The sequence below is a fragment of the Hipposideros armiger genome, unplaced genomic scaffold (assembly GCF_001890085.2).
Source record: "Hipposideros armiger isolate ML-2016 unplaced genomic scaffold, ASM189008v1 scaffold_146, whole genome shotgun sequence".
In the NCBI taxonomy this organism is placed as follows: Eukaryota; Metazoa; Chordata; class Mammalia; order Chiroptera; family Hipposideridae; genus Hipposideros; species Hipposideros armiger.
The window spans coordinates 3,290,978-3,307,138 of NW_017731496.1; the positions used below are offsets into that span (position 1 = coordinate 3,290,978).

Below are 16,161 nucleotides of genomic sequence, written 5' to 3' on the forward strand. Positions count from 1 at the left end.
AAATATTCAATCTTGAAATATCTTCCATCTGAGCCTACTGAGTTCAGATCAGTTTTGCAACCATTACATCATATTAACTACTTTTTTTTTATTTAAAAAGTTACAGAACATGAGCTTTCAGTTCAGTTCATCAAACATTGGCTCTACTATGAATTAGGCATTATGATAGGTGATGGTGAAACAAAGACAGGTAGAAAGTGTCCTGTCTTCTAAGAACCTCCATATGTGAAACCACAAGACCACACATCTCAGGAGGGTGTCTATAGAACACTGTGTAAAGGCAAGCCTAAGGAAACCAGGAGCATTCCAGAGATGAGAATAGCTGCAAAGAAACCAGGATGAGGCAATGTTGTTGAGCCCATATACATTCTCGGCACCATGCTGGGGATACCAACATGGAGAAGACAAAGGTATCTATTGCCAAAAGGAACACAGAGAGGATTCTGATAATAGATGTGTACACAAGAAACCATGGAAACCCTGGGGAAAGTGTGTCGCATAGCTGAACATGTGAGTGTTGGAGTTTGAGAATCCAACAGATGGGAACGCAGGATTCCCCCAACCAGTCAACAACATAGAAGTGCTAAATTCCATGACCACATTGCCTGTTTTAAATATATGAAATGCATAGATTACTACCTGATATTTATGTTGCTTGGTTATTTTTTGAAGTCTATTTATTATCCATCGATCAGTGCTCCCCCACAAAAAAGAAAACAACATGAACATTATACGAAGCAGAAACCTATCATAGGCATTGGCACAAGCCCAGGGCTTACCTGGTACATAGCAGGTAATAAATATATATTTGCTGAATAAAGGGATGAATACACGAAAGTATGAATATTCTAGTCCCTTCTTCTTGGCAACATGGCTTAGGAAACCAGCACATCTTGTCTTCTACTGGCTATATCCATGTTGGTCTTTACTTCACCATTCCCACTATCCTCCACTAGAAATTTTACAACTGCAAGTTCAGGTTGATCTTGGGAGTCCTCCCAGTCTACTCCAGTCAACCCTCTATGTCCCTCTCTTCTTTAGATAGCTCATAATACAAAAGAATAGTTCAATTTTACTGCAATTATAAAAACTCCAACCACCATATTCTCACTCCAAGTATCTCAGAAAAAAGGTAATATAAGATTTAGAGGGAAAATGGTAGATTAGGCTCTGGAATACTCTCCTCTGTCTGGGGCCCTCTTTTAGATTACTGTAAAAGGAGAGGACTCAATATGGGGACCCTACACATTACTTCCTGCAAGGAGAAGAAACTCAAGAGCCACCTGTGCCGTCATCAAGATAATCCAAGAAATTGTCACTTAGATAAATTAATCCACATACAGAGCCAAAGACTCTCTTCCACATCAATGAAGCTGCACTGAGTTCTTAATGAATTTTCAGAACCAAGGAGAAACAAAATGGGAATTGCCATAAGAATATGGTACCTGTGATTGGCTGTAAAATTAAGTCCTGGACACGATGGCATTTAAACAAAGCTTTCTAAACAGGAATACAGCTGAGGAATGAATTATGAATTATGTTGCAATGAAGACTTAATTCCTTTGGCAAGAAATATATAATTTATTGCAGTTTCATTGACTTACCAACTATTGCTCAATATTAATACAGATGACTCTTGAGCAAAGTCTTCCAGGAAATAAACTGGACTGAATTTAAATGCCTCCACATTTCTTCTAATATTTAGATATTATGATATTAATTTATAAATGTCTGTATCCATGACAAGGAGCCTCTGTTTCACATTGTCCTGTGGTCATTTATGTATAAGATAGATGATATAAACTTGGATAGAAGCACAAATCTAATATTCAAAGACCAAATCAACAACCCAGGAGTCATGGCAGACCAAAAGATAAATTTAAATGTTAGCATTATTAAATATTAATATCAATCCTTTCTCAAACTTAAATTTTATGATACTTTACAGTTTATAAAACTTTACATTTTTCATTTCATTTAAGCTTCACTAAACTCTAAGAGGCTTAAATGAAGATTTTTGTTATGTACATACATTTTATAGATCATCAAAAACCTGACTTTCGTAAGGATTGAGCCATGTAAGGTTAAGCTCCATATTTTAGTTTAGACACTTTGTAGGTTTCCTCATTGTGCCAGTCACCACGCTAGATGCTACAGAATCAAAGATGAATGTGACTGGATTCCTGCTGAGATTTGATGAGACAGCAGATGGTTAAATTATTTCAGTCAAATGTAATGAGTGATGGATGGAAGTTGTCATACCTACTAATTGACAGAGCAAGGAAATGAACATATATTTCTGTGTATAAGTCCTATGTCATTATGTAGGCATTTGAACTGTATTACATATTGTTTAGCCATGTGTCTTGGTTGAAAGTCTGATCTAATCCATATTCTGTAAAACAAATGGACTCACATGGAAAAGATATTCTTGCCAAAGTAAGATCTCATATTAACAATAAGAAAATATTAAAAGCTGTTTCTGTGCAGAATTCTTAGCCAGAAAGTCAAGGTAAGGTCACCAACCATCCTGGATTTCCCAGAACTGAGGGGTTTACCAGGACACGGGACTTTCAGTGCTAAAACCCAGAAAGTTTTGGACAAACAAGAATAGTGGGCCAATTTAAGTCAGGGTCAGGAAATCATAAAACAAGTTTATTATCTCAAGAGCCAATTTCAGTTAGGCTCAACCCCATCAGTTTAGATCTATTTATCTCTGGATTGGGTCGGGTTATAAAGATCAACAAGGAAGAGGAAGCCAAATAATAACATTACCTTATATTTGTAGAACAGCTAAGGTTTATAAAAATTGGCCTCAATCTTTATAAATTACCCCATGTGTGGTTCATGACACTGATAAGGACATTTTACAGATTAAAGAAGCAGACTCAAAGAGATAAGAAATTTAGTCAAGGTAAAAAAACTCCTAATGGTAGAAAAAAACCTAGAACCAAAGACTATGTAAGGATCTTAGAATACTTTAACCTCTGGCAGTGAAAATTATCTAATGATATAATAACCTAGCTTACTAGGTCAAAAATATTATTCATGAATACTAGTTTATTAGAGTTGCACTTAAAGTGCAATCAATTAATAGAAGAAGTGACATAAACTGAAAGTCAAGTGAAAGTTATAAGTTCTTGGGACACTGTTAATCACTGAAAGGCAATTTAACCAAAGAATCTGTGCATACCTAACTTCTCTGAAGGGCATGACTTTATAACTGTCTGACTATCTTTATTGCTGTGTTGCAGTGGTGATAAATATCAAGCCCAGATGGTGCTTTGTAAATCCCAAAGCACTATACAGATATAATATCTTACAGTTCTTTTTTTATTTTTTTTAAATTATATTGGGGTGACAATGGTTAGTAAAGTTACATAGGTATCAAGTGTACAATTCTGTAATACATCATCTATATATCACATTGTGTGTTCACCACCCAGGATCAGTTCTCCTTCCATCACCATATATTTGATCCCGTTTACCCTCATCTACCACCCCTTCCACCCCTACCCCCTGGTAACCACTAAATTATTGTCTGTGTCTATGAGTTTTTGTTTCTTAATTTATTTGTCTTGTTCCTTTGTTGATTTCAGCTTTATATCCAACATATCAGTGAAATCATATGTTTCTCAACTTTTTCTGTCTAACATCAGGTCAGGATCTCAACACCTGGAGCCTTATCACTATTAGTCTAAAGTAAGAATTTGTTACTTTTCCTCACTTCAATGGATGAGTCAGATATTATTTCTGCTCTCCATGCTTCTGGGGCTAAAGTCAGGTTTGCCACTCACTCCAGTGTTAGAGTGACACGATGTGCAACAATTTCTCCTGCCTTAGTAGTCATCCTACCTTCATATCTGATCTCTAAAGCTCCTTGTAGGCAAGCCAAACACACACACACACACACACACACACACACACACACACACACACACACTTCTTGGTATTTCCCATTATAAATTTTGGCTGTAAACAACTCACATTATAAATTTTACCATTAAGTTCACATGAACCAATGGGTTTTACAAGTGATAAAAATAAAATACTTCAAACTGAAATTTTCATACATTCAAATTCTGTTTTATTTCCTGTTACTATTGAATAGAGGTTTACAGTTAGAAAGGAAACTGTAAAGGTTTATTTAAAGGTGTTCTCTGTACTCACTGAATTTAGAATCCATCCTTATAATTAGTTGCTCAAGACTTCAGAAAAATTACCAAAGACCATGTCCCTGAGCAAGAGAAGCCATTCTAATTTCTCCTCTCCTGCTAGAGAATATTTTTTCCTCTTATAAAAATATCATAAAATATCTGTGGTCATGAAGATCTGCATTTTCTCATTTCAAAGTGCCAAATAGCATGTTTTTTAGTTAAAAATCAATATGTTGTTTTGAATAATTTACATAATTGCCTAGAGAGTAATGAAATTCAAGTTTGGGAGTATATTTAAATAACTAATCAGCAGTTTGCATTCATTCAGTCAGTATGACAAAGATATTATCTGTCCACAAAAATAAATAAATAAATAAATTATGTTCCCCCTTCTAGAATGTGGTAGATATTGCTCAGAGGTATCTTGTGAGTACATTTTACAGCATCAGTTTACATAAAGGTATAGTCATGTGACTAATCACACAAATAAAATACAACTAACATAATGCGTGTTACTTCTGGGCTTAGATCTTTTTTTTTTTTTAAGCAGTTATGCCTTCTTCACTCTGTCTCCCTCCACTCGTTGAACCCTCATGGATGATGGTAGTCACAAGATAGAAGAAACCTGAGTCCCTAAAACACCATGGAAGGCCACCATCAAGCAGTTAACACTCTCAGTGGACTGTTCCATGAATGACAAAGACAATTCTATAATGTTATGCTACTGAAATTTTAAGTCTCATTTTTTCAGGAGCTAGCAATACCCTAATTGAATACTCTAGCAAATAAATTTCTATCACTAGCATCCATTTTTATTATGTACAGAAAAAATATAATGTTTGGAAAAGCCAGATGAACCCTCAACTTCTTAATTAGGTATGGACACAATTAGAGCTCATCTAACCCTTATGAATACTGCTTGCTGCTACTATAACTATAGCTTCTTCTACTTGCCTTTCACATTTCAGTTCAAATACTTTGTTTTTGGAGAAGTCTTCCTTATTTCCCACCTAATTTAATTCTCCTTAGTAGCTACAATAGTGTCACACATCTATCCATAGTAGTTATTACAATGTCATTTTACATTTAATTTTTGTAATTATACAATTGATGCCTATTTTCCTTACTAGACTATAAGATTTTTAATTTCAGAAATAATGTCCTTTTGTTTTGCTCAGCACTGTGTCCACCATGTCTAGCACACAGCCCACACGTACCAGTCCCTAAATGCACATTTGTTAAATGGATATAATGAATAAACAGCTCAGTATGGTATTAAGACAAATGAAGACTAGAGAATGTAAAGAACTTGATGAAGGTACTTTTATGGAATTCAGATTTGTCACTTTTCTTTCAAGTTAATTACTAGTCTTTTAGTGCCTTGATGGAGAAAACAGTGAATTGGCTCCAGATAAATTGGCATTGTAGAAGATTAATCAACTCACAGTAATAAATTAACCATTTTATTCTTGACAAAGGACCATGCCCATAATCTCACTCACCAAAAGTTTCATGTTTTGCTCTGCTAAGAATCATAATCACTGGTGTCCACAATATCATAGTAATATCTGCTGATTTTATGACCTGTAAATTTTCCCCAGGATGTTAATCATTATGACATGTAAAAAAAAACACAACTTCACTAAGACCCTACTTTGTTCCATTTTTAGAGTGTTTTCCCTTATCTGGCCCTTTGAGGAAGAAGTATGACTCTCCTGAGAATGAGACTGAGAGAGGAACCTAAGCATATTCAATTCAGCCTTTTTTTCTCTCTCTCTGGACTCTTCCTGCAAAGAAGCAGGATGCACTGTGTACATCTGCTTCCAAAAAGTAAACACATCAGAATCAGTGCCTAGGTCGACATTCCAGAGATGTTTTTGGCTCATCTTACTTTTTCTACTTACCTTATGAAGATTTCATAGTTGTGAAGCAGGAATTCTGGGTAACCACATGCTATTCCTTAGACTGGGATATCTCTTACCTAGCCATACCTCTCCTAACTCATCTAGTTAGCTCTTAGTATTTTTAGATCTGAGTTCAATTATTACATCTTTAGAGAAGCCTTCCTAATACCCTCTTAATTCAATTTCTGGCCAGACCTCTGCCTCGATGTATGAGTTATATATTGCTGCATAACAAATTGCCCCAAAACTTAGTGGCTTAGAAGAACAAACATTATTACCTCACACAGTTTTTCAGAGTCAGGAATCTGAGATTAGCCTAACTGGGTGGTTCTGGCTCACGGTCTCCCATGAGGTTATAGTCAAAAAGTTAGTCGGCCTGTAGTCATCTGCAGGCTTGATGTGTGGGTTGAAGGTTGTCAGGAGCTCAGTTGAGCTGGAGAGAGATTGCTGAGCTATCAAGTATTGGAGTAGCCAATTAATGCAACAATCCAAGAATAAAAGAGTTCAGCCCTCAGTCACTTATTGAGATGGTACAAGCATGAGGCTAAAATCAGAGAAAGCACTGCCACCCCTTGTTCCATTTTCCCCCATGGAATGGTACACCAGTAAGGATCAGGTAGATCAACACAATAGTGGGGGCTGTTTCACTGTTGTGGGAGCCGCAAACAAAGGCTCTGGTGGTTTTATGAACCCTCAGAGGAAGACTGAGGGAGAAGGGTTAGGCATAAGAAAGTACTGAGTACTAAGTCAGAATAAAGTTATCTTCAAGGTTTCCTCCTCCTCCTCCTCCTCCTCCCAATAAGGAGGCCTCAGCAGAGGTACATGAAGACCTCTGCCAAGGCCTCAGAGATGAAGAGATCTTAGAAAGAAGGTGCCTCAGGGCTAGGAATGCAAATATGTGAAGAGTAAGACCAGCCAAGGAGCCTGAGTCCTTAACTGCAACTCCTTTCAGAGATTGCAGTGCACTGGCTGTACACCAGGTCTGGTATGGGGAGGTCAGCTTTCTCCCATGAGGCCTACTAGGTAAAGCCTTTTTAATTGCCTATGACCAGGCCTTAAAAGCCGCACATAAGCTTTTAACCAGTATCCAGGCTTCTCAGACTTTCTGCTTCCAAAATGGCTCCCTCACATACAATAGCTGTTGGCAGGAAGTCTCAGTGCCTTATCGCATGAACTTCGCCATAGGTGAGCTGAATGTCCTCATTACATGGCAGGTGCCTTCCCCAAAAGTGGGCAATCTAAGAGAAAGAACCAGGAGGGAGTCACGGTGCGTTTTATGACTGAGTGTCAAAAGTTCTACATCATCACTATTGCCATAGCTTCCTTTTCAGAAACAAGTCAAAAAATCTATCCACACTCAAGAGAGAATAATTAGATTCTGCTTTATGAAAAGAGAAATGTCAAAGAATCCATGTATCTATTTTAAAACAACAACACTTGAGTAGTTCATCTTTAGGCTTAGATTAAGAGCAATTTAAGAGGAATTCTGCCCCTGCTCACACATCTAAGCCACATAGCTTAGTTACCACTTTGACCTTCATTTATCCAACTGGATAATAGGGTTGATTTCAACCCTAGAAAGAGAAGAAGATATAATTGAATATCATCCTTAAGTCCTATTAGGCTGTTTCAAATACAGATTTTTTTAAACTATTAACTGATTTCACTTAATCTGTAAATTCACAAATCTATCAACTCAATGGTAGGAAAGAGATAAAATTATTCATGCATTCACTTGATTGATTGATTGATTACTTAAGATTATGGCAGATTCAGAGGTTCATTATAACAATCTAAATAAGATTACTTTCTCTAACATAACCAATATGAAATATCCACTACAGTTAATAATTCTAACAAAGATGGAAAGGCTACAATCAGAAATCTCAACCTAACAAAAAACACTGAGCATCAGCATTTTTTTCAACCATGTTTTCCACTGTCAAGACCACAAAAGTGAAATATTACAATTTACTCTTTTCACTGGAATGCTAGCAAACAAGTAAACTGAGGTTAATTTATTTATTACTCAAGGAAAGATGAAAGCAAACAGTCTTTGAGGGTTTGGAGTTGTGTTTTATTTAATGTTAGGAAATGCTAGGGAACTATCAGTTCCTTCCTACTTACAACTATTGTTGCAGTGTATTACTGGAACAAAAATTCAGTTTATAAACTCTGCTGAGGAAATAAAAGCAACTTTACATTGGTGGGGGCATTACTTTTTACATGGGATTTCCTGAACAACATTATGCAACACATCGTTACTTCAGATCCTCTTCCTGCATCTTTAAGTAACTAAACCAAGCAGAATACACTAAATCCCCTACAGATTTAGGGAAAACTACTGGCCTATGAGTGTCTCAATACTCTTCCAACATGCTGCTTTTTCTCTTAACTCTGCTACTCATTGTTCAAGAAATAACTTTTTTTCTGGCTCTCTTTGCTGTATAAAAATTAGAAATCTTAGAAGCTGAAACCAATTCTCAAGTCAGAAACATCATAGCTGTTGGTCTTCATGATTTCTTCATGCAGGCAATCTCTGTGTTTTCCACATCTGAGTTTTATCAAAGAAGGACGGTGGTCTACCTTGTTCATCACTGTCTCTTCAGGACCTTGCTAAATACTTGACTGGTTGGACTAAATAACTGTGGAAGAAATTAGTGAAGGCTGCTCTTCACAACAAAATCACTGACCTGCCATAAAAAGAGAAAGAGGTATGTTTACTATGGACTTCCCCTTGTAGGTGGGAGGAATTATTATACCTCAGACTGAGCTTTGAAAAAAATAAAAACTGCACCTTAATGACTGTGTAATTTTTAACTCTTTAAACTTTCAGGGCTGTTTTAATAATTATCTAATTAATGGACTTCAAAGCGTTTTGAAAATAGAAAGTTCCAGATACATACTGAACTTTAAAATGTTAAGTAATGAAAAATGTGTATACATTCAGACACTTGGTGAGCAGTAGGGGAAGAGTGATGAACTAGATTTAAACCCTAAGAGCTTGCATTTTAACAATGAGTAGCAATATTAAACAATTAATTATACAACCATTTATTGAATTCAACTGTGGTGGGTGAACATGGGGAGAGTAGAGTGGCTATGGCAGTGTATAACAGGAGGATCTGATCTAGTGGAGCAAGTCAGCGAAGACTTCCTTAAAAAAGTGGTATTTGAGCTGAGCTCTGAAAGGTAAATAGGAATTAATGGGTGGGCAGGGAAATCCTGAGAATAGAAGAGGATGTGAAAGAAGACGGTGTGACTGGAATTCAGAAAGCATATCAATGACCAATAATGATGCTGATAAGGGTAAAGCAATCTGAACAGATTTACTTTCTTAAAAAATTATTCTGGTTCCTGTTCTGAACAAGATGGTGTAGAATAATTTCTCCTGTGCTCTTTTATACATGTAATTAAATACTCAAGAAATTGTCCGTTGGACAATGATAAAACAGCCCTGAAAGAATGACAATAGAAAAAAGAAAGAAGACGGACTGCTAGGAGCCTTAGGGCATGAGTAAGGACTGCATGGTGAAATGTCCTAGGTTTTCTTTTTATCTGTCATACGCTCTCAGACTGGCCAGAGGAGCAGTCTAAAACCCAGAACCATCAACAGGCACAGGCAAAGCAAAAACAAACAAAAAGAAAAGTTTGTCCTATCTGGCCAAGGACTGGGAAAAGAGAACTCCAGCCCTGGCTTCACACCTGGACCTGGCAGTAGTCCGATCCACTGGCAGCTGGACCAGCAGAAAGCTCTAACCATCCCAGTTATCACTGCACAACGCTGCTTCCAGTGGCAGGCCAGTCCCTGGCAGGGCAGCATCAACAGAAGCATAATTCCCCCTGCCCTCCACCCAGAAGCACAGAAGGCCAGGCACAGTGGCTTCCACTCACCTATTCTATTACAGAAAATGGCCCAGTGACACCAGGGACCCAGGGAAGTGCCTTCCATATTTGCAGATGGCACCAGCAGAGATTGAGGGGGAATCTGTATTAGTTTGCTTGGGTTGCTATAACTAAATACCATGGGCTGGATGGCTTAAACAATAGACATTTGTTTCTCACAATGCTGGAGGCTGGAAATCCAAGATCAAGACGCTGGCAAGGTTCTATGGAGAACACATTAGTGGCTCCTTGGGACTAGATACAGGGGAAGGGAGGAGAATGGTTATAAAGGGTGCATGAGGGGGTACCGTGATGGTACAGTCTAGTATTTGGATTGTGATGGTGGTTACACAAGGTGACACATGATACAATTGCATCGAACTATACATGTACACAAACACAAGGGCATGAATAGCTGGTGAAATCTGAAGGAACTCTCTGGATTATATTAATGTCAGCTTCTTGGTTTTGACATTGCACCGTAGTTGTGTAAGGTGTTAGCACTGGGGGAGGCTGAGGGGAGGGTGCACACGACTTCCCTGTATACTTCTTTACAAGATCTTAGGAGTCTAATATTACTTCAAAATAAAAAGTTAAAAAAAATGATGTCTGGCTTCTATGTGAAAGTTAGACAAAAAGGGCGAGAACAAATGGGGGGACCCACAGTGGGTGGTTGGGGATTGTAACGTTGACCAGAATGATGGCAGCAGAGAAGGTGGTAGATGAATGGATTAAACATTTAGAAAGTATTGGTATAATATTAATAAAATGTAATAATTATTTGGATGTGGGGTGATGAAAAAGAGAAGGAAACACTGAGGACTCTGACCTATAAAGCTTGTGGATTTTGCTACCATTTGTTGAGATCAGATATAATGAAAGAAAACACATTTACTCTAAGTAAAGATAAATACTGTTTTGGATATGTTTATTTTGAAACATCTAGAAAGCATACTAGTATAAATTTTATTAGTTGACTGTATGGGCCAGTGTTCAGAAGTTAGGGTTAAAACACATAAGCCTAAATTGTCAGTGGAGAGATGACTCTGGGTGTGGCTATCCTAGGTTGCCTAGGAAAAGAAAACATGAAGTGATGAGTGAAGAAGATCTAAGATAAAACCTTAGGAAACTACATTGTTTAAATGTAAGGAAGTCAGAAAAAGGAGGATGAAATTGCAAAAGGAAACGAGAAAAGAGAGATCAGTAGAATAGGATATCAGAATATGTCAATTTAAATCAGACTGAACTCAGAAAATGTAAGATCTTCGATGGTTGCTTTAGTCATCAAACAGGGTAGAATTTGAGGACCATTAAGAAAAAGGGAAATATCTCCACAGTTGGAAAGGAATTGCCCATTTTCTTCTATTTTACTATAGGGCAACTTAGAGAAGAGGCTCTTCATGACTGAACTTGATGGTCCTGCATTGTATTACGCCCAGAAGAATGCTGCGATTAGACAGGGAAACGTCTGTGCTGCATCTCAAGGTTAGCATGAACCTTTTAAGTAGCACTTCACTGGCTCTTTTAGCTTTCCAGATCCTTCACGGGACTCCTACTTGGCTTAAGAAAAAAACAAGAGAAAACAGGACCTTATTTGTCTATAACCTTTTCCTGGAAGGGTCCTAAGTATTCTGGGGACTTCTTTCTATAAACAAGATAAATATCTAAAAACTCATATATAGAAATATGCTTATAAATATATGCCAGTTCTGCAGAAAACAAAATATACAGGCTGTACGTAGCTATTTTTAATGTCTTCTCATTAAATTCTCTTATACAGATATCACCATCCCCATCATTATCATCACCATAATAGCTTACATGTCTTGAGTGTTTACTCTGTTCCAGTGTTCCAGGTATTATACTAAATTTTTTAGATAACATTTGATTTAATCCTCAAAGATACCTGTTAGGTATTGTAAATATTTTTATCTTTATTTTACAGATGATAAAATAAAGACTTGGTGATTTGAAGTAACTCGCTCAAGTGCCCAGAGCTAGTTAAATGGCAAAGTAAGGATCCAAATATACATGCCCAATATCTTAAACATTATCCCACACTGCCTTTACCAGCATAAGTAAATAATGTGATATTGCATTGCTCTTGGCCTGATACACATTATTACAACTTTGAAGGAAAGATAATCACAAGAAGTATGTGTCAACGCTGTACAGAGATAGGGCACATCTGAAGCCTGCGATATCCACCACTTTTCCAGAGAACACATTAATTACAATTCAAAGTTCAAGGACTGCAGGAATGAAATGCGGAAATGATGCCTCTCATGAGTGTGGCTAAGAACAGAGATGTGATCCAGAGAATATGATCTGGAACTGAGTTCCCATTTTTCCAGCAGGAGAAACGGAGAACAAAGAGCCAGGGTGGAGATCGGTAGTAGAGCCTGAGGCTCAGCAGAGTGAGACCCTTCATCGATTTGCAAGAATCACACACAAAGAGAAGTCTTGTCTAAGTCAGCTTCTGCTTTTTCTTGGACAATGTTGCTCTTTACACCACTGGAAAGTGGGCACCTCAATTTCAAATGTAATAAGCCATACCCATGGCAGCAATGACACCTTTAGAATAAGCAAGACTATGGTTTTGCTTACAGAGATTAATTCTGCTTATTTAGAATCATATAAACATAATCTCTCCCCATCTTCACTGTGACCACACAGGGAAAATAATGTTAATTTTGAGTCCTTAAGAAAGTATTCCCTTAAAGTTTGATTTTTATTGCATATGATGTCTTTGAAATTAAAAAAACAAAAAATGTACTATAAATCAAATCTCATTTCTCCCTCATTATGACAGCAAATCATATTTCAAACTAAACAACTGATAGCTAACTTTTTATGTCAGATTCTAAACAGGAAAATAGAAACTAATTACTCATGATGAGGGATATTTAATGTAGGGAATTGATTATATAGGTAATGAAAGACTGAGGCTATTCAGAGATTAACAACAAAAGGAAGCCACCCATGAAATATATGGTTCAACATGAAATAATATTATTCTCAATCTAGAGCCAAAATCACACACAGTGGAATCTGGAACCTAGTAGACCTGATCGAAATAAACTGGAGTCACAGAGCTATACCACAGTATGCTGCACCGGTGAAATAGGACAGGAAGGAGTATCTTGATTTTTCCTTTGTTTACCCTCAAATATTCTGTGGGTGCCTCCCTTTAGCCAATCTCACTAAGATGCCAGCTGTCATGGCAGCTGGGGAATTGCAACCTGTAGGTGTCAGCTTCCCCGTGATATAGGAGAGAGCTGAGGAAGAAAGGATCTGAGGGAAAACATGTCCAGACAGGCACAAGCCATGGTAGCAAGCACTACACTTAACCAACCATATCGTACCATGTCACAGTATATATGATCAAAAATTAAGTCACAGGATTCAGAAGTACATGTTTGAGAAGATTTGGGCAAGTATAAAGCAAAAGATACAAGCTTTAGAAAAAGATCAGTAGTTCATCTAACAAGTATTTTATTGAGTAACTTTTGTGATTCTAATATTAGAGCTTGGGAATATAATATACAAGTAAAGAATAAATAGTAAACACAGAGTAAACAAGCTTGCTGCTTCGTGGATAGTGAAACCTTTGGGGAATATTTATTTTGCTACGCTCTGATTTATATCATAAATTCCCCTGGAGCTGATTTTATCCTCAACATTCAATTTATTGATTTTTAAGCTCATTTTCAAAGATGCATTGACTCAAACTGCATCAATGGCTTATGTTCACAAAGACAGTGAGTAGGAGAGAGAAAGGTATTGACAGCTAACTGCATAGTCCTTCTGTTCCTCCTCCATGTTATTCAAAAGATAAAGCTAACAGAATAACATATCTCTTATTCTACATGTGCCCATAAGCCTTCCTGGCACGATTTTATGACTTCTCTTCTATTTTTGGTCTGGCTTTGATGTTTATTATAATGAGCTCTACTCCTGTAAAGATATTTTGGTACTCAGTATATATTCTTTTGACGAATATATCATTTTGCTAAAATAGGATCGTTTGTGCTATATCATTTTATAACCTCATTTTTTACCTAACAATGTATTTTGGATACCCTTCCATGATAATATTATACAGATGTAGATATAGATATGTGTGTGTGTAATTACATAAACATATATATATATATATATATATATATATATATATATATGTCATCATAAGTTTAAATGGCTGCATATTTTGTTATTGTATGGATATGCCATCATTTAATAAAATCACTGTTGATAAGTTTGGCTCTAATTTTTTAATATTTTTACAACATTGTTATGAGCATCTTTAATCCTGCATGTTCATTCATTTGTGAAGTTCTTGCTGAGAATAAATTCCCAAAGGTGCAACTGCTAAGTCAAAAGGGTTTTATTAGTCAGTTTAGTCTACATTTTTCTACAGTAACAAACAACTCAAAGGATGCCAGTGGCTTATAACTCTTTATCTCTCGCTGACACAGACCAAGGACAGCCTCTCCCTGGGGTCCTGTGGGGGAAAAGAGATTCACAACTATGAGCTGATTCAGAAAACTCAGAAATATTCCACATCAATTCTACTCACAATTCACTGTCCAGAGCCAGCATAAATTCAAGAGGACAGAAAAGCAAAATCGTTTTGCAGAGAAAATCCCTAAAATATAATCCTTCCAGGGAAAAGGAGCAAGTATTTTAAACAATACTACCAGAGGTGCCCATAATGATGCATACTGCTATGATCACTACTGTTATTGTAAAAAAAGACACGGTTAAAATTTTGCCATAGACAGAAACAGAAATTCTGAAATAGAGAAACAGTACTAAATGTCCCAATCAATTCTTAGCAGATAATTTAAAGCCACGTTATGGAGAAGTAGCATAAATAAAACACCTTGTACATATAACTAACACAGGATAATCATGCCCATTTCCACTTGGCAAACAAACTCTGCTAAACATGACCACCACATAACTGCAATCCCAACATTGCATGACCACAGCCATCGTTTCAACCTCTAAATCATCATTGGCTTTTTGCCCACATTTACTCAGAAGAGATTTGATAGTGTGCAATAGAATTTAACTATGAAATAAGAGGTTTTCTACCCAATAAACCAAACTAACAATCTATTGCTATATTTGGATTTATAGCTCCTGGTCATCTTTTTCCTCTTGAAAAGATATGCAGATGACGTCAGAGTCAACTAGGTGAGATTGCTAAAATCATTAACAACTGATAGCCACACCTAAATGAATGTAGAGACATCTGGTCAGTAAAAGATAATTAAATAACCTAAGGTTTAAAATTAACCCACTCTGGGAAAAGAACTTTTCCTATTTACTTTTTAAAGGAAAACATAGAGATGAACAGAGAAAGCAAGAATGAAAAATAAGGGAAGTATGGCAGTTTTAGAAGTATATTAACAACTTGGTTTTTAATCCTGAGTTGCCACAGTTGTGGCTGACAATAGAGGGCGGCATAAATTTTGATGAACAGTAGACTACATATTTTCACATTAAAATAACCAAGGAGAAAGTTCTCTTCAAGTCTATGAAGGTTTATACAGAGAAAAAAGTGACTATCCTTGGGATCCAAGGGAAGTGGGGAATGGTTCGTACAGGAGAGGGTACAAGGAGTCTGCCAGGATAATCCCCCAAACTTATTTGAAATCATAACATTACCCTTCATTAAATTTCTTAATCTAAGCATTAAAAAAAAGTTACTATCTAAGAACAAGTGTGTGGATAATATACTCAGAGAAATCCTTTTGATTGAGTTTTTCCTTATAAACCATGGCTAAATCCTTTACCTTGAAGGCAGCTTAATACACAGCTTCCAAACCATCTTCCAACAGCCACCCCCAAGTGTATTGCTTCCAAAGACTGGAAGTGTGGGAATCCTAATTTTTTACCCCCATCCCCTATGGGTTCCAACTATTCAAGGACACTCCCCACCCGCACCCCCCCCACCACTCCACCCCCAAGGTTCCTAATGAGGAATCAAGCTGTGACATCACCATGCTTTCTGGTAAAACTGGAGTGAAAAATACAGCAGGGGCTCTACCTCTCACACCAAATACAACTTACTCCCCAGTTGCAGCCACAGATGTCTATGCCATGGACCTTCCAAACAGAAGGGGTTCAGACAAATTAGACCCTATCCCAGTGTGCTTTGCTTGAGAGCATGCGTGTATGTGTGTGTGTGTGTGTGTGTGTGTGTG

General features: G+C 37.0%; 1 long non-coding RNA gene across 1 annotated transcript; it reads left to right on the forward strand.

The window, feature by feature from the left end:
- Window positions 1-8,443: 8,443 nt before the first annotated feature.
- Window positions 8,444-11,994, forward strand: LOC109387057 (uncharacterized). The gene is made up of 4 exons (XR_002124895.1): window positions 8,444-8,775; window positions 11,323-11,431; window positions 11,727-11,802; window positions 11,892-11,994. It is a non-coding gene; the product is annotated as an uncharacterized LOC109387057 (long non-coding RNA).
- The last annotated feature ends 4,167 nt before the right edge of the window (window positions 11,995-16,161 follow it).